Source organism: Hypomesus transpacificus, chromosome 14, assembly GCF_021917145.1.
Source record: "Hypomesus transpacificus isolate Combined female chromosome 14, fHypTra1, whole genome shotgun sequence".
Classification (NCBI taxonomy): Eukaryota; Metazoa; Chordata; class Actinopteri; order Osmeriformes; family Osmeridae; genus Hypomesus; species Hypomesus transpacificus.
In genome coordinates, this window is record NC_061073.1 from 4,166,324 (window position 1) to 4,178,563 (window position 12,240).

At 43.3% G+C, this 12,240-nt stretch overlaps 1 protein-coding gene across 1 annotated transcript in view; it reads right to left on the minus strand.

Annotated features, from left to right (window-relative positions):
• The window catches only part of cry2 (cryptochrome circadian regulator 2), an 89,839-nt gene that overhangs the window by 57,742 nt on the left and 19,857 nt on the right, over positions 1–12,240 (minus strand).

Genomic DNA, 12,240 nt, shown 5'->3' on the forward strand with positions numbered 1-12,240 from the left:
GAGAGGAAGCCAGAGAGAGAGGGGGGGTAATAATTAAAACAACTGTGTATTTATCATTCACTACTATACATTCACAGTGTCTTTGCCATATTTCTGAACCTCTGTAACTGTTTGGGAAGTGAACTGGAACTGAGTATACAACACATTATGGAAGGTGAGGGGGTTCATAGTTGTCTGTCGATCAGAGTTTGTGCCCATACTGTGGTTACTGCCCAACAGTAGAGCATGATACTGAACCTGGAGTAGCTAGGTGGCTCTTAACCTAGTCACCACAGCGATAGATGATAGAGGTAGCCATAGGCGGCGCTAGGGAGGGGCTAGCAGATGCTTCAGCACCCCCAAGAATTGGGGTTCACCCCGGTGGACGAGAGGGTAGCCTCCCTCTGCCTTCGGGTGGGGGGACGGGTCCTCACTGTTGTTTGTGCTTACGCACCAAACGGCAGCTCAGAGCACCCACCCTTTTTGGAGTCTCTGGGGGGGTTGCTGGAAAGCGCTCCTCCCGGAGATTCCCTCGTCCTCCTGGGGGACTTCAATGCTCATGTGGGCAATGACAGCGAGACCTGGAGGGGCGTGATTGGGAGGAACGGTCCCCCCGATCTGAACCCGAGCGGTGTTCTGTTGTTGGACTTCTGTGCAAGACATGTCTTGTCCATAATGAACACCATGTTCAAGCATAAGGGTGTCCATATGTGCACCTGGCACCAGGACACCCGAGGTCTCAGTTCGATGATCGACTTTGTAGTTGTGTCGTCGGATTTGGGGCCGCATGTCTTGGACACTCGGGTGAGGAGAGGGTCAACTAAACACCACCTGGTGGTGAGTTGGCTTCGATGGGGGGGAGGATGCCGGTCAGGCCTGGCAGGCCCAAACGTAATGTGAGGGTCTGCTGGGAACGGCTGGAAGAACCCCTGTCAGAGGGAGCTTCAACTCCCACCTCCGGGAGAGCTTCGATCATGTCTCGGGGGGGGGGGGGGGCGGGACATTGAGTCCGAATGGGCCATGTTCCGGGGCTTCATTGTTGAAGCTGACCGGAGCTGCGGCCGCAAGGCGGTTGGTGCATGTTGCGGCGGTAACCCTCGAACCCGGTGGATGACTCCGGAGGTGAGGGATGCCGTCAAGCTAAAGAAGGAGGCCTATCGGACTTTATTGGCTGGTAGGACTCCAGAGGCAGCTGATGTGTACCAGCAGGCCAAGCGGAAAGCGGCTTTGGCAGTCGCGGAGGCAAAAACCCGGGCATGGGAGGAGTTTGGCGAGGCCATGGAGAATGACTTCCGAACGGAGGTTCTGGACCACCATCCGGCGACTCAGGAGGGGGAAGCAGTGCTCTGTCAACACTGTATACGGTGGGGATGGTGCGCTGCTGATCTCGACGGGGGACGTCCTGGATCGGTGGAAGAAATACTTCAAATACCTCCTTAATTCCACCAACACGCTTTCCGACGTGGAGGCAGAGTCTGGGGACATCGGGGGGGGGGGGGCCCTTCTATCTCTGGGGCTGAGGTCGCCGAAGTGGTTGAAAAGCTCCGCGGTGGCAGGGCCCCTGGGGTGGATGATGTCCACCCGGAGTTCCTTAAGGCTCTGGATGTTGTAGGGCTGTCTTGGTTGACACAACTCTGCAACATCGCGTGGACATCGGGGACAGTGCCTCTGGGCTGGCAGACCGGGGTGGTGGATCCCCTCTTTAAAAAGGGGGACCAGAGGGTAGGGAACCTCGGATTCAGGAGGAACAATGTGGTTTTCGTCCTGACTGTGGAACCGTGGTGCTCCGAGAGAACGGGGTCCCGGATTCCCTGATCGGGGCTGTCCGGTCCCTGTACGACCGGTGCCAGAGTTTGCTCTGCATTGCCGGTAGTAAGTCGAACTTGTTTCCAGTGAGGGTTGGACTCCGCCAGGGCTGCCCTTTGTCACCGATTCTGTTAATTACTTATATGGACAGAATTTCTAGGCGCAGCCAGGGCGTTGAGGGGGTCTGGTTTGGTGACCTCAGGATCGGGTCGCTGCTTTTTGTGGATGATGTGGTCCTGTTGGCTTCATCGGGCCGCGACTTTCAGCTCTCACTGGAGCGGTTTGCAACCGAATGTGAAGCGGCTGTGATGCGAATCAGCATCTCCAAATCTGAGGCCATGGTTATCGACCGGAAAAGGGTGGAGTGCCATCTCCTGGTCGGGGAGATCTTGACCCAAGCGGAGGAGTTCAAATATCTCGGGGTCTTGTTCACGAGCGAGGGAAGAATGGAGCGTGAGATTGACAGGCGGATCGGTGCAGCGTCCGCAGTGATAATAAGATTAACTAAAATAGAATATTTTGCAGCGAATACAACAGTTTAAATCAGTTACCACTAACCAACAAGCAAGAGTCATTGTGATCCTTGAGGAAACTAGCATTGGGTTCAGCAAACCATTCCTAAGTACCGTTGTACTTCCGGAACAAGTGCGTCTTGAGCCTTCTCTTGAAGGTGGAGAGACAGTCTGTGTCTCTGATGGAGGTGGGGAGTTGATTCCACCACTGGAGGGCCAGGCAGGAGAAGAGCTTGTGTTGGGACGGGGCGGTTTAGGGTAGAAGTGTGAATCTTCACTGATCTCCCAATTCGATTACGATTATCATGTCAGCGATTCGATTTGATATCTCGATGCATCACGATGCAACAAATACATTTTTCTATGAAAGCCATATAGGATATTTGATTTGACAGAATGCATTAAGATGCTTTATTATATGGCAACGACGGTACAAGCTTTCTGATTGGCTAATGGGTAGTCATGCCAGCCGTCTATAGACCGCGGTATTCTTATTGCCCTCTGACGTCATGTTCAAAATGAGCGATATCTACGAGTCAGCTGCTGAGTTTTACTATCCAGATGATGCTGAAAAGATTTGTCATCGAAAGTGGAAAAAAAGAAGAAAAAACGGTATGATATTGAACTATACTAACTACATACTAACCTCGACCGTTCGGTCATGCCGGGAAATATCAAACCTCAGCTTTGCCGTATTGACAGCTCGGTCGATACGTTCCAGCCTCAGTTTGATATTTCCAAGCATGACCTCACTCTCGGTTAGTATGTAGTTAGTATAGTTCAATTTCATACAGTTTTTTCTATATTACTTCATATGGTTATGTTTTTTTCCAAAAATACAAGTAGTAAGATATAAACAATCTTGTGCAATCTCATGTGTTCAAGTCTGAACATACTTCATAGCTTTTCAAGCTTAAAAAACATGACATTCTGCAGTGCTCTAAATGAATACTACCATATTTTTCGGAAATAAAGCCGCGGTTTGTGTCCCGATTAAAACATTTTCTTGTGGTGGTGCGGCTTATATTTCGATGCAAAACAACAGTAGAAACACTTGTAAATGCAAATTAACCCACTAAGGAGTAGCATCGCACATATGTGATCGTTCGAATGTGGGTCTCACAGCGTAAGACCACGCATAAGTCATGTATAAGTCATGAGAATGTATATATTTATATTTATATATTTATAATATGTATATATTTTTTTTAACTTATTAAATCTTGCATTATTTTGAACGAAACATAAGGATCTCCGCAAGTGCTTATTTACTACGAGTCACAACCCTGCTCGAAATGGCGACAAAGTAAAATAGGATGACTGAAGCAGTCGCCACAACAAGCATGATGGTAGTAGCATTGCTACAAGTATTAGAGCCTGTTTAAGGAGAGCCTGTTCCTTAAGGTCTCCGAATAGGGTATGTAACATTTGTTGGTCTGAAAATGGCCCGGGTGCTGTTCCCGATACATCCAGTAACATTTTCCCAGAAAAAAACGCTAGGTTTTCTCCTTATATGGTATGCTTATGAATATATAGATGAGCTGCACACTGATTGGTTGGTTTACAACGAGTGAAGCTGCGGACAAACACAACACAGCCAACAGCACTCACTGAAACAAGAAGGTGGAGACTTACGTACAAGTAAAATAAATCTATTGTGTCTACACAACACTGTTTTTAACGGATTGACTAGATATCATTTGAAATGATTGCATTAGTTGTTTCCACTTCTGTTGTCGAAGCAAACAGGATTGCCTTAGGTGGGTAACGTCAGCGCTACAGCTTAGCAAACAAACTATCGTGATTCAACTCAGCTTCAGTTAGCTCTAACTATCTTGCTGAAAAATACAGTCATGGCCGAAATTGTTGGCACCCCAGAAGTGTTTCCAGAAAATCAAGTATTTCTCATTGAAAGGTATTGCAGTAACACATGTTTTGCTATACACATGTTTATTCCCTTTGTATGTATTGGAACAAAACAAACAAAAAAAGCAAATTGGACATAATGTCACACAAAACTTTGCAAAATTTGCAATTCTTGGCACCCTTAACCTAATATTTGGTTGCACACTCTTTGGAAAAAATAACTGAAATCAGTCGCTTCCTATAGCCATCAATAAGCTTCTGTAGTGGACTCAAATCTGCTCTCTTTGATCCAAGGCGAGATTATCTGACAAGAACTTGTTCACTTAGTCACCGAAGGTTATAACAAAAGGTTTGCTTTAATTCATGTGCCAGGACTTGGATACATTCATTTAGGCAGTCTCAGCATCCAGAGACAACCCACTTTCTAAACAGTTCAGGAGATATTTATACAGAACATGTACGTCACACAAATGTTTGATTGGCAATCGGCCTGGAACCCTGATACAAAGATAGGCCTATTTCACAATACATGTTGATTCATTATTCATAGGGCAAACCCCCCCCCCCTCCCCACTTCAGCTGCTGTGGTTGCATGTCAACATGACATGCTGACTGTTCTTTTCGGATAGCCCTATCAGGTCACCCAGGACAGGCCCTAACAAGGAAACGCCTTGTAGCTGTTGGCAGGCTTACAACCTGTCCTCGGTTAAACTCTAATCTGGGCAATGTGGCCAACCTGTCCTTACTTACTCCTTACGGATACTTCTAAAAAACCACCACACTTCTTACACCTCTCATCCGGAATTTTGGACCACTCTTCCTTTGCAAACCGCTCCAGGTTTATCTTATTGGAAGGGTGCCGTTTCCCAACAGCAATTTTATGATCTTTCCACGGGTGTTCAATGGGATTTAGATCTGGACTGATTGCTGGCCACTTTAGAACTCTCCAGCGCTTTGTTGCCATCCATTTCTGGGTGCTTTTTGACATATGTTTGGGGTCATTGTCCTGCTGGGAGACCCTAGCTAATCCTCACATTTCATGATGCCTTGCACACATTCAAGGCACCCAGTGCCAGAGGCATCAAAACAACCCCAAAACATAATCCTCCATCATATTTCACTGTAGGTACTGTGTTCTTTTCTTTGTAGGCCTCGTTCCGTGTTCGGTAAACAGTAGAATGATGTGCTTTACCAAAAAGCTCTATCTTGGTCTCATCTGTCCACAACACATTTTACCAGAAGGATTTTGGCTTACTCAAGTACATTTTGGCAAACTGTAGTTTTGCTTTTTTATGTCTCTGTGTCAGCAGTGGGGTCCTCCTGGGTCTCCTGCCATAGCGTTTCATTTCATTTAAATGTTGACGGATAGTTCGCGCTGACACTAATGCTCCCCTGAGCCTGCAGGACAGCTTGAATTTCTTTGGAACTTGTTTGGGGCTGCTTATCCACTAGGGCTGGGCGATAAATTGATAAAAGAAATATCAAAGTAATGACTTCCCTCAATAAAGATATCGTAACGTTAATTCATTTTCAAATAATATCAATAGAGAAAAATTAGAAACAGCAGTCCATTTAATTTTTGTGATGCAGCAGGAAGTTGCGGAGAACTGGTAGCCTACGCTCACTAAAATATACTGAGCACCTCGGGTGGAGTAGCTAATGTTAACCGCAGAAAATGATTCTTATAGCCGAAAACAGTAGCAGCGATAGCCATGGCGAGGGAGCAACTTCCAATCAAGAAATTATTGATAAAAAGGGTTTGTCTTCTTCAGTTATTTGGAAGTGGTTTGGATTTTTAAAATCCAACAAAGAACAGAGCAATGTTCGGTGCAAATTGTGTTGTAAACAAACAGGTGGCTACCATGTCTGGTAATACGTCAAACTGCAAATGTGGACTTCGACAGGTCTACAAACGCCTTTGTAAGAAGAGACTTGTTAAAACGTTTGTTAACCGAGACCGTCGAAAAGTCCATATTTGGTTTCTTATATACTACAACACTACGTGGGAAAATCATGTTAAGGATGCGCCGGTCTGATGGGCGCCGATCCATATCGGCCAATATTCCCATTATTGGTTTTGATCGGGGTTCTCAAAACAGCCGATCAAATTAACATGGCCGATCAGATGACATAAAATCTGCGAGAACTACTATCAGAGACGTTTCAATAAAACTTCAGATAGGCATTTCAAGCCACCAGTGGTAAGAAATGTGTGAGTTCTAAATATTTCCGACGCTTCCACCAGAGTTATTTTTCCAAAACGGAAGCTAGCTAGCTTTAGTTAGCTTCCGTTACCTAGCAACCTAGCATAATACTCGTAGCAATGCTACTACCTGCTACTGTTACTTGTTATCCTCCTAATTGTAAATTTTGAAGCCTATAAACTATAGCGTTTGTCATAGTTTTTGTCTATCGGAAAATACTTGGTTGGAATTTTCAGAAATCACATGTGCGACGTTACTCTGTGAGACCCGCATTCGAACGAAAACAGTCACGGACAGTGCTTTTTGGAAGGCCAATAAAGACCGCTTTCCTCCTCTTGCACAAGCAGCACAAGTTTTCTCTGCACCTTGTACAAGTGTAGATAGAAAACGGCTTTTCAGCACAGCAGGACATATTTTAGATGAGAAGAGGAACAGGTTGACTCCTAAAAATGCTGATATGCTTATATTTATCAAGGCAAATCTGCCAGTGATGCTGTTTAATCAGAAGTAAAGTTTGAATACTCTAGTATGCCCCCTCTCCGAGTGAGTGAGTGAGTACGTGCGTGAAGTGAGTGAAGTGAGAGAGTGAATGAAGTATGTGAGAGTGAGTGAGACACTATACAGATAGATATACATGTTTAGTTTTTTTGTTTAATTGCTGACTTCTAGTGCACCTTCAATCTTTATTCTGTATGTTATCTCCTCCTAAATGCAGACAAATCGACTTGAAACGGACTGACTTGAAACATTGGATATTTGGTTAAAGCCTGTTTATGTTGCAGTTAAGTTTGTATTATCATTTTTCCACAGGAAAGGTACTGTATAAGCTCCAAGTTCTCTTGAGAGCCTTTAGACAGTGGAATGTTGCACATGTGATTCTATTGTTGTGATTTTTATTTAAAGATTAATGTTTTTATTATTATTATTTTAATATTTTTTATTATTTAAACATTTTATAGTCAGTGGCGAAAATCTGCTATCAACTTTGGGGGGACAATTAAATGACAGTTTCTCAAGAGCAATTTCTGAGGGGGACACCAAAATGGCCACATATTACAATGTAGGCTGTAACACAGCCTACAGCGTAAGATGTTAAATGTATTTTGAGATACCATAATTAATTAATAACAGGGAGTCAGGTGGCTGAGCGGTGGAGAATCGGGCTAGTAATCAGAAGGTCGCCAGTTCGATTCCCGGCTGAGCCAAAATGACGTTGTGTCCTTGGGCAAGGCACTTCACCCTACTTGCCTCGGGGGGAATGTCCCTGTACTTACTGTAAGTCGCTCTGGATAAGAGCGTCTGCTAAATGACTAAATGTAAAATGTAAATGTAATACTCCTGGATAATTTATAGTTAATAAGTTGTCTCAACTTGTTCAAATGTAGTTATAGTAGTGTTAATCATCAGTCAAGTATGAATGCAGGTGAACAGTATTTACAACCAGCAATACCAAAAAAAGGCCAGTTTATGTCATTACAATGGGCATGGTGCAGTCTCATCTAAAATAATCTCAATTGAACCATCGTAAAGTCGGGGGAAATCGCAAAACCATTTCTCTTGAAATGTCAACACTTTGTTGGCAAGAGTCTGCGGTTCTATAAAATTGTGGGTGTGGCTGATATGGTTCTGTGCCACTACTGAGGTGACTAGACAGTGCTGTGCCACTGTGTCTCTGTCTCTATACTGGTGCTGCTGGCAAAAAGGTTGACCCCCGGTCCTGCCATGGCTTTGACATTGTCATCTGAAGTCTCTCCCTGGCTCTTTCCCTTTCACTACCCTCACTGACTCACAGTCTGTCTCCTAGAAAAGAAATAAGGTGTTTGCCAAATCCTCCTAACTACCAGTACTCAAAACTACACAATTAATCACAACAACAATGCCATTGCCTCAAACTAATCTTGGTTCAGTCACCAGTTTAAGTAGACAGTGGGGGTATCTATGGCATTGTCCAATTATGTCCCTATTTTACAAGTCTAAAGAAGAGAACCTGTCATGTTGCCAAACAAGACACAACAAATGTACCTGAGATTCCCTGTGTCTGCCAGTCTGTTCCTGCCTATCTCTAGCTCTATTGTCTGTTTGTCATCTGGTACCTTCTCTGCCTAATGACATCATTATGAAACATTCAATTAGCATTTCACATATTTTTTATGAACATTTTATCAACTAGTCTTTGAGATTAGGCCACTAGGGTTCTTTCTTTGCGTTTTGGTGTTCTGAAATGCTCTGATGTCCGTCTTTATTTTTTCAGCAATTTTTTTACCATGCTGGCCGCACACACAATGTGCAGGTTATTTACAGTAGGAGATGGGCTTCTATCATTTATTACCATTCTTCTAGAATAGGCTTTTATCTACCAGGTAGCTAGTCAGCTAGGAAAGGTGAAACGGATTGCATTGACAAGGATTGACAGCTGTAAGAGTTCAACCTTTACACAACGCAAACTGCAACTGTAGCATTTTTATATAATTCATGTTTTGGTCTTATATATTGGCTGGCTTCACAGAATAGCTGAATTTGCAGAGCTAGCGAGCCCTAATTCCATTTGTGTGGTATTTGCCATAATCTTTGCTATCGCCAGTTTACTCCTGATCGGCACACAGGTGCTTCAAAGTCCCTAGAGACGAATTTGCTTTTGCAACGAGACAATTTAAGATTATTATGACAATGGTAGAATATAGTATAAATTCTATTCAGCATCGCTAACCATGACAAATGGATTTCGAAGAACTACAATATCCGTGCTGATCTTGGATTAAATTGACGATAGCAAAGTGTCCATCTTTTGACAACGCCAAATGGAATAGGTGCTAGCTAATGTTTGCTCCATCGGTTTGTTCGCTAGCTATGCAAATGGAAATAGCTTAGTGTGTGTGAACCCTGCCAACATAGTGAAATCGCTAAAGTGCAATTAACTGGATTAACTTCACGTTAGCAACGTGCATTTCAGATGGTAGACACTCAAGTCACCTTGTCAGATAAGGAACACAACTACTGCATTGGTGGCTTCTCTCAGTCACTGACTCTAATTCAAACAGCTGGTGATGGTACTTATGCTAGCTAGCTAACATAGTGACCAATGCAGGGAAAATTGTGACAGTTATGAATGTTTTATTATATTGAGTGGTAGACAGGGCTCGACATTAAGGCTAGCCGCTTGTCTGGGACAATAAAATAATAAATGCCATGTTACTTCACGATTATATTTTACAGATTTTATTTGACCGAATTCTGTATTAGCAAAAAAAAAAAAAAGAAAGAGGAATTATTTACTGTGTCGTCTCAGTTACACTAGGCTTTGAAATACTGTGACTTGCTCAAGTAGGCAAATGGCTAGTAGAACAACATTTAATGATAATTTCAGTAAATCAACAACATTGGCTAACTCTACTTCGGAAAGCTATCCTCAGTATAGTATAATGTATCTAAAATAAGATAAATAGCCCCGAGACGAGCTTTCACGGGTGTTCGCGCGTCTATGTTGCTTCACTACATTTGCCTGCGCCTCGTCCATTACTGTTTACAACATTACCAGGACTACTTGGTTGGCTTTGCCTGAGAAATACAAGGTTTGACATAAGAGCGTGTGAATTGGTTGAAATGCGTGTCTCACGGCCAATGCGTGAGAGTTGGCAGCCCTGTATTAAAAGGTGTATAGCCTACATTACAGTTGAATATTAGCTGATATTTAACTACGTACATTTAACCGATACAAACGTTGCTAATGCTTGCTAGGTACACAGTTGTCAACGCTAGCTAGCTATAAACGTAAACACACAAAAACCTTTTTTTTTTATGATAAATCTTTACCCGGACAAGTGACTTTTGTACATGGACAAGTGAAACGTAAGGACAAGTGCCTCAAAAAGTTAATGTCGAGCCCAGGTAGAAAATAAATTGTCAAACCAATCCTTTCTTACAACTACTTACTGGACATCAGCCACAAACAATACAAACAGATACTGTCAGATTTTCACACGCACCTGCATCACTTTTGAGGGCTCGGGCTGTGGATCAAACCATTGTGGGACCAAGGGCGGGGTTTGCAATCTTTTTAAACTTTATTTAAAGCGCTATTGTTTCCATAATCAGCAAAGCGCTTTCATTGCATATAATTAATGTTATTGAAATAACATAGTTATGTTTACAGTGATTTACTGGGGCGGACAAATCATATTTTTTCCCAGTTTTGGGGGGGGTCGTGTCCCCCCCCGGGATTTCTGCCAATTTCTTCTACCATTTCTTCTTAATTTCTGCCATCCTCTGAACCCACAGCACTTATGGCCCTATAATAATTAATAATAATAATTGTATTTGTAATGCACTTCACATTTAGCTGAATCTCAAAGTGTAAAAAACAAGAAAGGGCGCAAATAGTAACAGTTTTCCACTCCGCCGACTTTCTTTTGTCGCTAATACCTGATGACAGGCCGCCAAACAGCACACATTTTCTCGTCTCCACACTCGGTTGTCAGAGCCTCGATCTCACAGTCACCGTATTTCTTCGAATAAATGCAGCGGAGTTTAACGTTCATTTTTAATGCAGCGTTTATTTGAGGGCGACGTTTATCCAAAGAAATATGGTAATTCAGACAAAGAAATTACCTCAGGAGTGTATTTACTGTCCATCTGCATATTCATTTATGGGAAGAGGCAAGGCGGGGTCAGTGGCTCGTTCACGTGCGGTCAATCTCACGTTGATTGTGATTTATAAAGGAAAGGTGCGCAGGACCTGGCGTACGACCGGTTTTATACATGTGAATATTTCTGTGCGTAGGTACTTTTCGAGTTTTGGCCGTACGCCATCTTCTGGTATGAAAGCTGCGCAATCCTTTATACATGAAGCCCCAGATGTTTTGCTAAGCTTTGTGAGGACATAGAAGCAGATCATGTCCAGCTGCTATATCACAGTGAAGTGAGATGGCTCTCAAGAGGACTGATGGAGGAGGAATTGTTTGTTTGAGTTGAGGAATGAGGTGTTCTCTTTTCTCACTGAGAAAAAAAGCTCATCTTGCACATTATTATGCTGACACAATGTTCACAGCAAAACTTGCCTACCTCTGTGAAATTTTTTCCTACTGAACCAACTGAACACCTCACTTACATTTACATTTATGCATTTAGCAGACGCTTTTATCCAAAGCGACTTCCAAGAGAGCTTAACAAAAGAGGTAGGTAGGTCACTGATCATAACAACGAGGTAGCACCCAAAACATGAAGCATACATTGTGAAAACCCAAACAAATGCTAAAGGGAAGACCCATAAGAGCATGCAGTTATACAAGTTACAAATTAAAACAACATGATCCCCAAAAAGTGCAAGACTGTATCTGTAGAAGAACAATCAACAGTAAAATATTTCACAGCGAGTACAAGAGTTCAAGAGTTAACTTTGTTATAACTAACCTACAAGAGCAACAAGTCTCTCAATAAGAGTCATTGTGATCCTGGAGGAAACTAACATCAAGTCCAATCAAGCATTCTTAAGTGCCGTTGTACTCCCGGAACAAGTGTGTCTTGAGCCTTTTCTTGAAGGTGGGGAGACAGTCAGTGTCCCTGATGGAGGTGGGGAGCTGGTTCCACCATTGGGGGGCCAGGCACGCACTTCAAGGAAGAAAAAGCAACATATTTTGTGCTGCAGACAAAGTTGAAGCTTTCAAGAGGAAACTTGCTTTGTGGACCAAGACAGCCCAAGAAAAGAGGATGTACATGTTTCCACTTTTGTCTGACAATTTGGAAATTCCCCCTTAGGTGAAGATTTCAGTCTCCCAGCACCTCTCACAACTGGCAGAGAAATTTGGTGACTACTTTCCTGAGGATCCCAGAGAGGGAAACATGTGGATTTTGGACCAATTTTCAGTGGATTCCACTGC